Raw genomic sequence first — 13986 nt, forward strand, 5'->3', positions numbered from 1 at the left:
AATTAGGCTATAATGAAAATGTTTTACAGTCAGAAAAAAAGAGAATTAAACAAAAAGCAAAACAACAAAGTCTATCCAGTCATCTTCTTTGAGGACTCTTATTTTTTATAGAGTTGATGGAAAAAAACTAACCCAGGACAAGATGCCAAAGCACATTTGCCTCATTCTCATGCTCACATATACTAAAACAGTTAACAGTAGTCTGTTATCATAACAAGCGGTTTTTTGGTATATAGGAACTGAACCCCATGTCTACATGCACAGCAATTGCAGAATCTACACAACTGGTGACTTGTTTGGGGGCAATCCAAAGTTGGCATGGACTCGCTGGATTGAATCTTTTATGATGTATTTAACAGCTTATTGGTCTGGATGAGATCAGCAATGCTTACAAAATAGCCTCAATTATGCAATGCCTAGACAGTGAATGCCAATGCATGTTTAAAACTCTCAGAACTGCGGGTAGATATTCCGCAACGGTAACCCTTCTAGCATCTCATTTCTCTACACCTCAAAGTGCTATCGTCTGACAAACCCTCTTTCTTTAGCACCATCAGCAGCCAGATGAATCAATTCAACAGTTCGTGGCTGACTTGTGGAGTTTTGCCAGCTTTTATATGATTGATAAGTTACATAATTAACTTATCAGAGACTAACTTGTGGAACATGCCAGTAACCCTAAAGTTCATAAATGACTACTCATGGCACCATAATGATATGACTCTCGTGAATTCAATTGACATGGCATTTCAAATTGAATCAGCCATCATACTCACAGTACAACTTACCATTTCTCTGTTACAGAACCATGCTGCCAAGTAACAAGTAACTGAAGCCTCCTTCTTTGCCAGTGACGACGCACTTTCATTTCAGAACAGCTCGATTATTCACTATATAAGGCTCTTCCAGTCATAAGTCTAAAGCTCCAAGTTTTCTTGCAGGTGCCAGAGCTGCAGGAACCTTAGCTACATGGCTAATGTCTGTCGTTCGGTCCCTGCTTCATCTGTTAGAATAAAACAGTTGTCTTCCACTCAGACTGCATAAATAACCATTCACGCTTCACAGCCCCGATCTGCAAAAACTTGTAGTCTGGAGTTGGACAGCGTGTGTCTTCCTCTGCACTTGGACACTGGGGCAGTGTAGTACCCTGCTTAATCTGGACACTGTCAAACAGTTTGTCTCTCACCTGACTCTCACTGCACTCCTGCTGTTCTATGCAGTTATGGAAGCGCTAAACTTAAAATAGAGGACACGCTCTCCCTTTTTTTAACATGCTTCCATTGGGAACTATAATTAAAAAACATAACATTAATTTTCACTCATTTGCAGATGACATACCTTTCTTTTAGAGCAAATGACATTTCTCAGATGATGTCCTTATTAATTATGTCAGTGAGATAATGAAGTGGATGGATGAGAAGTAAATAGAAAAAAATCAGAAATGTTACTTATTGAAGGGATTGATGCTGACTGCAACAACATTCTGTAACTCTTTAACTCAGTTGGAATCATTATTAGATTTTACTGAATCAGCACGCTATTTAGGGGTGATCTTTGACAATAGCATGTCATTTAAAACAAAAATTACAAACCTATGCAAAACCTTTTTTTTCCATCTTAAAGCTGTTGGAAGATTAAAATGTTTTCTAAATATGCAAGATAATAAGAAATTAATTCATGCATTTATTTATACTGGGACTGAATACTGTAATGCATTATTCACAGGCTGTTCTAATTGTTCTTTATGGACCCTTCAGTTAATTCAAAATGCTGCTTTAAGAACTATTACAATAACAAGAAAATATGAAGACATAACACCAGTTATCAGGTCCTTACACAGACTCCCAGTTTAGTTTTAGAGCTGATCTCAAAATCCTCCTTTTAACTTATAAAGCCAAGGCCCTGCTTACTTACCTGAGCTTATAATTACTTACAAACCATAGCACTAATTCAGATCTGAATATGCCGGGTTACTCAAGGTTCCAAGGAATAATAAAATAACAGTGAGATGTAGAGCTTTAAATTACAGGGCCCCAAAGATGATAAATGATATACCTGCTAATATAACAGATGCCCCTTCAGTCTCAGCTTTTAAATTCTGGCTGAAGACTATTTACTTTATTCTAGGATACCCTGGCTACAGCTGCTGATTAGCTCTGCATACTGCATTTCTGTTTGTTAGTCATTTGTGCAGAATTATAAATAATGCAATATTTTCAAACCATTTCTGAACCTCCTCTATTCTGTTTCTCTTCCTGCCATCTGGATTTGATACATTGTGCCACTGCTCTACTGCCAGGCTGCTTTCTTGCACATGGAAAGGCTTCTCAGATAATGGAGTGTTGGAATCTTTGAATGGTGTAGAGTTTTTCCCAAAATATGAAAACGTTTCACACAAACAAAGTGTTGGGGACCGTCCCCATATATTGTCCTATGGACAAAGTAGCAAAATAAATGAACCAAAGAGATAACAGTTGACAAATTTTATCAGTCAAAATGGCATTTTTATACAGAAATGTATTATGGGAATAGGAAATGGTTGGCAGGAAGTGACATGGCAACAGGAAGCAGAAACAACATTGTTTGATGAAAACCAGAAGTGATGTCTTTTTGAAGTGTCGGAAGTGATGTCAGTTCATGTGACAGGAAGTGATATTGTGGCGGCCATTTTGGAAGCTGGAAATGTTGATGATTAATTTTCCTTGGCTTTTCTGTGGACAGAAGAGAATCCAGTAAGTACCACGTGACAACCCTTCATCTCGCGATGTTTCACTCACCTTTAGGCTTTCTGACTGCCTCCTAATCGCACGCGTGTGACATGACCCCCCCCCCAGCCCAAACCCATGAGGTCGGGCGACCTGCACCAAGAGGTCGTAGGCTCGGGAGAGAGCATCCGCGTTGGTATCCAAGGAACTTTTACGATAAACAACACTAAAACGATAAGGTTGAAGGTATTACCATTAGACTCACGGTGAAGTGACATCCACTGCAAAGCGGCGTGATCAGTCACCAGAGTAAACTCCCGACCCAGTAGGTAGTACCTTAACTGCATGATAGCCCATTTAATCGCCAAGGCTTCTTGCTCCACTGCAGCATACTTGGTCTCCATGTCCAGCAGTTTCCGGCTGAGGTACATAATAAGGGTGATTAGCACCATTGACGCATTGGCTCAACACGGCACCTAATCCTGTGTCTGATGCGTCGGTCTGGAGAATAAAGGAGGCAGAAAAATCATGTGATTTCAAAACAGGTGCTGACGTAAAGGCCAGTTTTAAGTCACTGAATGCCTTATCTGCCAAATCATGCCATACCACTTTTAAAGGTGCTCTTTTGTTTGTCAAATTCGATAAGGGCATAGCAATTTCAGAGAAATGCGGAAGAAAACGGATAGTAACCCGCCAAACCGAGAAATGCTTGAACTTGCCTCTTAGTCATCGGACTGGGCCAATTAATGATGGCATTGATTTTAGAACATTGGGGTTTAACAGTACCTCTTCCCACCAGGTAGCCCAAATATTTGGCTTCACTTAATCCAAAGAACAGGGCAGTTCATCCTGGTATCTCATTTACAACTTCTGGTATAGACAAGATAGCCATTTCTAGGCTTTGTCGTTGTTCGGGGATCAAATTATTTCCGAAATTAAGGTGTGAATGAGACATGAAAAGGGAATGAGGCTGTCCGGAGGAGGGATCAATTTCCCTATCCTTCCACGGTTTCAGCAAATTTGTATGATATACTCATTCACTCAGTCAACGATTTGGTTGTTTAATCAAATAGTCAACGAGTCCTTTTCTTTCCTTAACTTCATACGGGCCTTGCCAATGGGCCAATAATTTAGAGTGCGAAGTTGGAACAAGAACCATTACACGATCACCCGGGACAAATTCCCGAATGGCGATGTTTCTGTTGTAATATTTGGACTGTGCTGCTTGAGCTTTTTCCAAGTTTTCTTTTAAAATACTGTAGGTCTGATTTTTTCTAATCTATCGCATAAGTGTGTGAATATATTCCAATATGTTTGAGGTAGGAAGGACCTCTTCTTTCCAACCATCTTTTAACATATCCAATAGCCCACGGGGCTGTCTTCTATATAAAAGCTCAAAAGGGGAAAACCCAATAGAGGCCTGCGGGACTTCCCGATATGCAAACAAGACCAGAGGAAGCAACAAATCCCAGTTTCTCCCATCCTCGTTAACTAACTTGAGTAATATCTGCTTAAAAGTTTGATTGAATCGTTCTACCAAACAATCCATTTGGGGATGATAGACCTATGTTTTTAGATGTTTTATTTTGAGTAATTTAGCTACTTCCCTGAACGTCTCCGAAGTGAAGGGAATCCCTTGGTCCATTAGAACTTCTTTGGGAATCCCCACATGAGCGAATATCCCTACTAATTCCCGTGTAATGTTTTTTGAAGTAGCTAAGTGCAAGGGAACAGCTTCGGAAAATCGAGTGGCATAATCTACTAAGACAAAAATTTTATTTACAGCCTTTTAACGAGGGCTGCAATGGTCTTACGAGATCAATACCGACTCGTTCAAATGGAATGGAGTTCTTCAACAACCCCTAATGCCCGAGCTGCCTCCGTCCATACAGATGCGTTTGCACGAGCCACAGACTCAGCTAATTGAGCCTGGGTTTCGCCCATCTGGATCTTCAGGGTGTTGAGGTCACCCATGATCGTGTTAAGGATCACGTTGCGGTCCTCCTCTTCAGACATCTTTTAAAAAAGTGAATCCTGCCGGCTACGCCAATTGTGGAGTTTTTCCCAAAAGAAGAAAAATCTTGCGATGTTTCCCTCATCTTTAGGCTTTCTGACTGCCTCCTAATCACACGTGTGTGACAATAGAAACATTTTCTCATCAGATTGGATGTCCAGCACAGACTTCACTAGAGAAAACCATGGGGCAGGTAGGTGACTAATTATCCTGAGCTCCAGGACTACAACTTTATTTTTGACTTTCTCTTTTACAATTTGAATCTCCTCTGTTGACAACTTACTATAGTTCATCAATTAATTAATGGACAGATATTGCTGGTTTCCATTTATGTTTAATCAGTTTCTAGTTTGTTGTCTGTGTGTTTTAACAAATCTGTATATGTGTAACCATTTCTGTATTTAGTAATTTGTATAATCTATACTGGTATTTTAACAAAGAATTGTCCCCAGCGCTCACTGCATGCACTCAGTGAACAGCGCTATACAAAAAATAAGTGTACTGTATTGCTCACCCTCTTTCAGCTCTGCAGGACTGTCAGCCAGAGCAACCACTTGCACCTTCACCCTTGGAACTCAGTCCTGCCTAGACTACCTCAGGGACTATGTCACTGTCTTTTAACTTTTCATAATATGAATAATCCCTGCTAGTGATTAAAAAAAAAAGTAAACCGTTGTAGTTGTCTTGTTCCTGCTTTGTTTCTAGGGGAAGGGAATTTTTTATTTGGGGAAGGGTTGATTGTTATATATATATACAGTAATCCCTCCTCGAAATATTTTAAGCCCTTATAAACTCTCCCACACTGTTTCTAAATATTCCCTGCACAGTTATACAGCATAATTCCTTTGTATTCTCTTAGATATTAGGCAAGATTCATTGAAATTATGTATGTAAACACACTGTATATATAAAGTAAAACCTAAATATTATTTTAAAGATATCGAGTGTCTCCAAAATCACATATGTTACAGCCATTACGATAGACAGGCCACCAGCAATAAATATGTACAATGCAAGAAAAATTGTATACAGTAAATGAGTGTACAGTGACACTAAACATACGCACATGTACTAAGTGCTGTAAGTAGAAAATTAATTATGGTTACTCACCAACAATGACACGATGACTTGTCCGATAACAAAGTTTCATTTTATTGCACAACAAAGGAGAGCGTTACAGCTCTTCTAAAGGAGCCACTTCAGGCGACTGTGTAGCACCGCCGTTGTTGTTCTTCTGGCAGTCTTCAATCCAAATCCCTAAAGCAGATTCCATCCAGACTACTGCCTTATTACATCCACTTACAACTCGTTTTGCACCCTTGTTAAAAGGACACTGTGGCTGTAGATCTTATATTCCTTTCCTACTTTTTAAATAAAAAGAATCGTAGCCTCATTGATGCTGTAATGGCGTCCTACAGCGGTGTAGCTTTTCCCTTCTTTCAACAAATCCAAAACGTTTACCTTTTCAGCAATCGTTAACATCTTCCGTTGGCGCTTGGGCATGGCCCCTGAAGCAGTAGCAGGAGCAGATCGTTTTGAAGCCATAATGAAGGGCTTGACTATGCACAAAGATAAACACAAAAGAGCACAAAAGTTAACTCTTTACACAGCGAAACACATTAATGCTGAATGAGCGAGACAAGACTTCCTGGTTAACATCGCATTCAGCACACAGGAACTTAACTGTGTGCTCTGATTGGTTAGCTTCTCAGCCATCCGCCAATAGCGTCCCTTGTATGAAATCAACTGGGCAAACCAACTGAGGAAGCATGTACAGGAAGTAAAAAGACACATTGTCCACAGAACCTGCGAATCAGCGAAAAATCTGTGCTATATATTTAGTTATGCTTACATATAAAATCCACAATAGAGTAAAGCCGCGAAAGTCGAATCGCGATATAGCGAGGGATTACTGTATATGCCTTGAGACAGTGCTGTGTTTCATGCCATCTTTGAACGCATTAGTGCAAAATGCACTTTTTGAAATGTGACAGTGTGACAAGTAAAGAGTTGTTGCATGCATACTGCCTATTGTACTCTCTTCATATTGGCAATGTAAAACACTAATTAGTGACACAACAAGTGCACAGTCCTCAGCAAAATCAATATAACACATATTATGATTGCCTATATACAGTATTTACAGATATGGAGAGCATTTCTATTGCTTGCTCCAAGTAGTTCTTGTCTTTCTGCTGTTCTATATCAATATGTTAATGGTTTCTGTATTTTGGGGATGGTGTTTAAGGTTTTCACTTTTTGTGCATATTAGTTTTTTGTTTTGTTTTTTTTTCCATTTGTTATTGCTTTCATACTCATCTTGTATTGCCACAAGTAAGCATCTTGTCTGAGACAGCAGCCTACCAGTATATGAGGAAAGACAAGTTCATATGCAAATTTTCAGCGTATGTATGCATATATATAAGAAATTTTCATGTTAATCTTAGACTTTGTAAATCCTAACTGTACATTGTTATGGCTGGATATCTAATTTCTTTCAGACTTTTTGCTTTCTGGAAAAGTTTTGCTGATTATGATAGATGGTTTCTAATAATACAAATATAATTCTAGTATTTTGGTAAGTTTTATTGTGTCTCTTAGGAATTTGGAGAAACATGATAATCACTTTTATTGTACAGGTATATATGTGTTGTGTTAATGGCCCCGGACACAGACAGCCGGACATCGTTTGTTCACCCAACACACTTTCATGTACAGAAAATATTTCTAATTTTTTTAGTGTACGTCCCAGTGCCTCCAGCACCGATCCCCCAAAGTCCAGCCTCACAGTCTCTAGTGCCTTCCCTGGCCACCTCCACTCCTCTCTCTGAGCTCCGTCCTCTTCCACCCGACTCTTGCTGCTGAATGAAGGGAGGCGGCCTCTTAAATACCAGCCTGGATAGGCTCCAGCTGCTTTCCCGGCAATCCCTCGCAGACACACCCCCGTGTGGCGGAAGTGCCGGCTTTGCACCCGGAAGCCCTCCGAGTGTCTCCAGTCCTCTTCCCCCCAGCACTTCCGGGTGGCTCCCAACACAACCAGGACGGTCGCCCCCTCATGGTTTGGAGGAGACACAAGCCCTCCTCTGGTCCTCCTGGGCGTCCCGGCTGGGCTCCACCCCCAGCCACATGCCACAGTGCCAGTGAAGACACGTCGGTCTAAGTGACACATTCCGAGAGGGCAGTTCGTCCCTGGAGTGGGTCCTACTACGTATCCAGGGTCCCCCACGGCACCCTGGAACGCACCACTTCGGCACCCCTTCCGAGTTCGTCACACCCCTCCGGTCTCCATGCCACAGTGTTTAATCACTTAATGATGCTGACAAATTGCATTAGTTCAGTTGAACTAAACTGTTTTGTTGTTCAGCATCTGATGCTTCTCATTTCAGTGTCCAACAACAGTCAGTCAGCATTGATGGATTTGACTTTCCCTGACATTGCTTTTTCATTCTTGCAATGTCCTGATAAACTCTTTTGCCATGTTTGTCATTGACCGCACCATGATTAGCAGGGAAGAATTCCAAGAGGAAAAATACAGAAAATTAATTTCTAATGACATGTTGCACTTCATTGTTTTGTATGCTTGAAGCATGCTGTCAACCAGTTTGGTAATCTGTAGTTGCCGAGAACACTTTCAGAAACACCCTTGAATGCTCTCCATAAAATTTTCACTGGGTAATTTTTGAAACTTTTTGTCAATAATGACATGTCTGATTTGTGGACCAACAAAAAAGCTACCCTTAATCTTGGCATTAGTTACTTGTAGAAACATCTGTCACAAATATCAAAATTCTTCACCTTCCTTGCTCATCACTTTTTCACCAGTTCAAGTTTAATATAAAGAGAAGATAAAAATACTGCATCTTGTTAGGTCAACAAGTGGTTCATGTGCCACAGTTTTTTCCCCTGGAACCAAATGCTTACGAGTAGCAAGCACTTTTTAATGTAATGAGACTGGTTAGCATTATTATCCCATTCGTAAATGAAACAACATTACTTGGTATATTTGAGCTGCACTACTAGCAGTATCAGTACTTTTAAATCATAGATATTCCTGTTGTAGTAGTTCAACTGTATATGTTTACTGATAATTTGGGAGAAAATCACAAATACGGGTCACTGCAATAAAATGACCAGCAGGCCAAAATCCAAAAGATATACATAAAAGTGTTCAGAGAGTAAAATGCTCATTTTTCAGTTTTTTTAAAGTAAGATCATATCCATACAATACAACACAGACAGAAGAAATGTTTTCTGACCAATGTGTAAGATGAGAAGACTTGGAATATGGTTATTTAATACATTTGAACACCAACGTGCCTTAAATTATATTATACTGTGGAAAACAGTAGCCAAAAAAGAAGAAATATGGCTCTCAAGTCAGGAGCAGTGAACCCAGTGGAACCAGGCACTTGAGCATTAACCTATGCTAGAAGGAAATATGGGGCATTTACAAGGGCTGGTTGACTTCCTCCTGCATGCTGTGGCCAACCTCTTGTCAACCCTGACCAACCTAAGGATTTGGGATAAAGAAGAAGATCCATCATATAAGCAGTGTTGCGCATCCCTTTGCACCATGAACCACATTGTAACATGATCTCACCAAGCACTTGTGGAAGGCCACTACAGATGGAGGCAGGACAAAGTCCTTACAGGAAATGCTAAATGGATTTATTAACAGAGTGTCAAAGCCAATAAATACCAGGCATCACCAGCTGAACCTATCTTTCTAAGGGAAGAAGATAAGGCTTCTAGAGCAAGAACAACTGCCAAGAATAACCCTTCTATTCTGCAACAAGCTTCAGATTGGGACATGCAAGTAGACTTAGCAAAGATACGTATCTTCCCAGAAGAGGTGTCAGTAACTTCACCACAATCAGATTTAATTCTGCTATCCAGCAACAGAAAAACCATTCCTCACAGCTGAACGTACGGTATCCTGACAGGACAGATTGACCACATCCAATCAGTTATTTTTAGTGTGTAATCATATTTTTAGTGTGTAATTATTTGATATGTTTTACATTAATTTTACTCAGAGCCTTTAACATCTGGCCATGTAACACATTTCTGAAGTGCTTAGCACTGCTGCCTCACAGCTACTGTACAGCACACTATGTACCAGCATGGTCGCTGACTATACTGAGTTTGCACTTTCTCCCTGTAATTATGTGGGTTTTTCCCCAGATGTTGCAATTGTTCTCTTACATCACAGAAATCTGTGGCATGTTAAATATCAAATACAGTGGCCCAGTATACTGTAAATGAAAATGGATGTGTGGGTGCACCTTGTGATAGACTGGTCCTCCATCCAGGGTTGATTACTTTGTCTATCCCATGATGATAAAAAATATATTTGGTATATGCAGGAAAAGTCTTTAAATAATGAAGAAAAGGCCATTAATGCAACCGGTACAATATCAAACTGTCATCATACTTTATTTCTGTACATGTCAAATATAATTCGATTAGTAGGATGTAAACTTAGTAAATACATTGACTTTTACTTCAGTTTAGTTCTTAACGTCTAATAAAGCATGAAGTGGTTCATATGAGCATAAGTAATGGTTAAATCAAAAGAATAATAATTATAGCACTTTCTGCTTGATAGATTATGAAAATATTAGTTACAACATGAACTGAGGGCGTTTACATAATGTGCCCGGTATGAAAGTCCGACTGAATTTTTTTTTAATAAAAATAGGCAGAAAATACTGAAAGTTTACCACTAATTAATAAATCACCACTGCAAGTAAAACCATTAATGACATACGGTACATTACAACTTGCATTATTATGGGTAAGTCTTTATCTAGGTAGTTCCAGAAAAAGAAAAATAATTCCTTTAGTTACCAGATGACATTCAAATCCTAAAACCCCTAGGAATCCAGTGTCTGGAACTGAACTTGCAAAATTGTGTGTGTGTGTGTTTGTATGTGTGTGCTTTTTTTAAGACATATTTTGGAAAGAAAAAAACTGAAACATTATTTTGTGTTTAAGTTCTTTGAGCTCACAAACCCTGCAGAAAAAAATAGTGCCCAAGGGTGGCTGTCAACATATTCAGAGAGATAAAATCTGCTAAAAGTAATAGACATTCAAAACTCTCAGACAGATTGTATTGTACTTGGCAAAGGTTAAGGTCTTATGGGGGATCTCTGACCCGCCAATGTGGTGGTAAATTCTATTGCATATTAACCCGTTTTCACTATTGGATATGTCAAAAACAGATCCACAAAGACGCCTACTCTGTAACACTCAATCTCTGTCTAGTTAGGATGTGTAAAGCTCTGCATCAGTCATGAAAATTCTGTGAATCTTGATTCGTCTTATGTCTTGACTTGAAAATACTAAGTATTGTCAGAGTTATATTTCAACACTTGTCATTTTTTTAAAGTAGTTCATCTTCTAACTGTTGTATAAAGTTTGCATTCACCCTTAATTACAATGTCACCAGTAAAAGAGTTTGCTTTGTTGCATATTTTGTAATTGATACTTTATTTCATTATTTCTCTTATTTTACACATAAGTGAAAATGACACACTGATGTGATTGTATATGAAGCATATATGCCAGAGGCATTGATTATGTTAACTTGCCAACAAAACACTTTAGATAAATTTACTTATTCCGTATGTCAACTCATGTTATCATGAGTCTAATAAAAGTTGTGGATTAGCTAAGGAGGAATAAGTAATGGCAAGTTTAAATACCTTAATAATAACCTCCACAAGAAATGCCTTCAAGAGAAATGCCACATAATATGATTTATTATGTTTCATGCAGTATCTTCATATTTCATACAATGCACAGTATACCTGGCTTTATAAAATTCTCCTAAATATTGAACACTTTCCACCTAATTCACAAAACCTTTGATGAAAAGAAAGAGGATGTGAAAAATGTGACTATATATATATATTTTAATGCTATTTAACTTCATTTGTTACCGAGCAATTGAGGGCCTGTCACTTGAGAAAACAGTGTATACAATAGATGCCATCTAAGTGGTGTGGCAATGTTAATCAATCCCAGAGAAATGCTAGGAAAAAATTTAAATGGTAAAAATTAGTTGAAAAGTCTATAACAGCTATCTTTGAGTCTATACTGTATGTTGCCATAGGCTACTATGGCTACTTTTGGACTGCAGTTAAAAGTGACTTTATTCTGATTTATGCCTCATGTCGTATTTTTTTTTGACTGAACATATTAATTTTGAAAATGTTTAAAATCCAATATGATTGTGTACTGATAACTGTCCTGAATTTGCAGTATTAATAAAGATTAATTCATCTGGCAAATGAAACCTAATAGACAACCATGTATAAGAGGCACATGCTGACTTCAAACTGTTTACACTGCACAATGTCTGCTAACATGTCAGCTCACAGTGGCAGGTGCTCAAAGATGCTTTGGGTGGAATAATCCTAGCAGATACTTTTGAAAGTTGTACACATCCATATAAAGATCAATGGACGGTTTTTTGCTACACTTGACCTGTACATAGAAACCTGTGAACATGACAGAGAAGCCAGGACTGTTTTGGAACAAGATGTGAAAGAGATTAATGCCAAATAACTGTTTGACACTCTTAACATATCAAGGGAGACATTTGATTACTTATGCCTACATCTACCTACAAGACTGTCTTGGTATAAATACTTGCTTGATGCCACTTGATAACACATTGCAAATAGCCTGTATTGGCAGACATTTTTTTTGCTTTTCACATTTGTCTCAAAAGATAGAATCTTTGTCACGTAGGCAAAAAAAAAATCATCACAACTGAGTAGCAGTACAAAGTATTTTTTTAATAGGTAACTCTCTATTTTACCTGCCGGTCAAACGCATATAGTGATGTCAACAGCAAAATCATAAACCTACCATGCTGCCCATTAAGCCAAACACATATAATTCAAATATAAGTCACAGAAATAAACTGCCTAATATAATGACAAACTTCAACTAAATCAAAGTATAATGATTATCCTGTTTCCTGTCCTTGCATATTCAATGAACATATTGAATATGCAAGGACCATATCACCAGCCAATTAATGTATGACTTCAGAGATGTTTTTCCAGTGAGAAACTGACTACAGAGAACCTTTTTACCATGTCAGAAGCAAGTCAAGTCATAGAGGATGGAGAACAAGGGAAGCCAATATTTGAGGAGTTTTCATGCAAGTTTTAATTTAAAGTTCATTTGAGAGATGCTCATTTTTTGAGGTAACTCAGCCATTAGCAATGCATTCAAAGCATAGATTTGCAGTATTATTTTGCTTTTTCTGTGTCTCCAACACTAATTTTCTTTGAGGATTATTATTATCATTACTTATGTTGTTATTTTTGAATTTGTATCAATGCTGTAGCCTATACATTTATTGCCCAAGCAATACTTGTGACGAGTTGGTGCTCATGAGGTACACTATCATAGCCTTTCCTTGTAACTGCTGTAGACGTACAGTATATGTTTCTCAGGTAATCAGAACTCCTGCACTTTTATACAAGGATGAACTTCCTTTCAGGTGATATTCATTTCAGAAATTTTCTCTAATGGTTAATAACTATTGGATTTCCTAAGGGAAATAAAATAATTAATTCTTCAGCAATGTGCTGACTAGGAAAGGAAAAGTCAGTAATCACACTTTCACATTCGACTCTCAAATAGCAAATTATAATAATGAAATTCTCAATATTTTCTTTGAAATATACAAAAGCGAGCACATGAACAATACACATAAATAATATGGAAAAAATATACCACAGTACACAACAAGGACAAATCTATAAAGTTCTGAGCCAGCGTGTTAAACAAATATATACAAAACATAAATACAGTACATGATGTCAAGAAACGACATCATCAATAATTTCATCAATGCACAAGTTAATGGAGTATCAATAAATAACAATTATTCTGAAATGTGCATATGTAAGGTAACTGAATAGAAACTTACTGATATCTCACAAAAAGGCTGGATTATTTTCAGTCTTCTACACATCATGGGCGTAGCACTGATTAACCAGGATGTAGTTTCGTTTTTTGGATAATGCCTTCCACTTTCTGCTACATCCAATTTGTTTACAGTCAAAATATTTATTGTCATTGAGGTCACATGACATATTGAGACATCACTATCTGTCAATGTTTAATGGCAGCAAACATTTCTTCTTATCCAAGTGTTGGATTGATTTTGAAGGAACATACTGTGTGTTAGCCATTATGATTTGACTCCTATTGTTTGTGCACTTTTTTGAAAAGTGATTGTGG

The sequence above is a fragment of the Polypterus senegalus genome, chromosome 1 (assembly GCF_016835505.1).
Source record: "Polypterus senegalus isolate Bchr_013 chromosome 1, ASM1683550v1, whole genome shotgun sequence".
NCBI lineage: Eukaryota > Metazoa > Chordata > Cladistia > Polypteriformes > Polypteridae > Polypterus > Polypterus senegalus.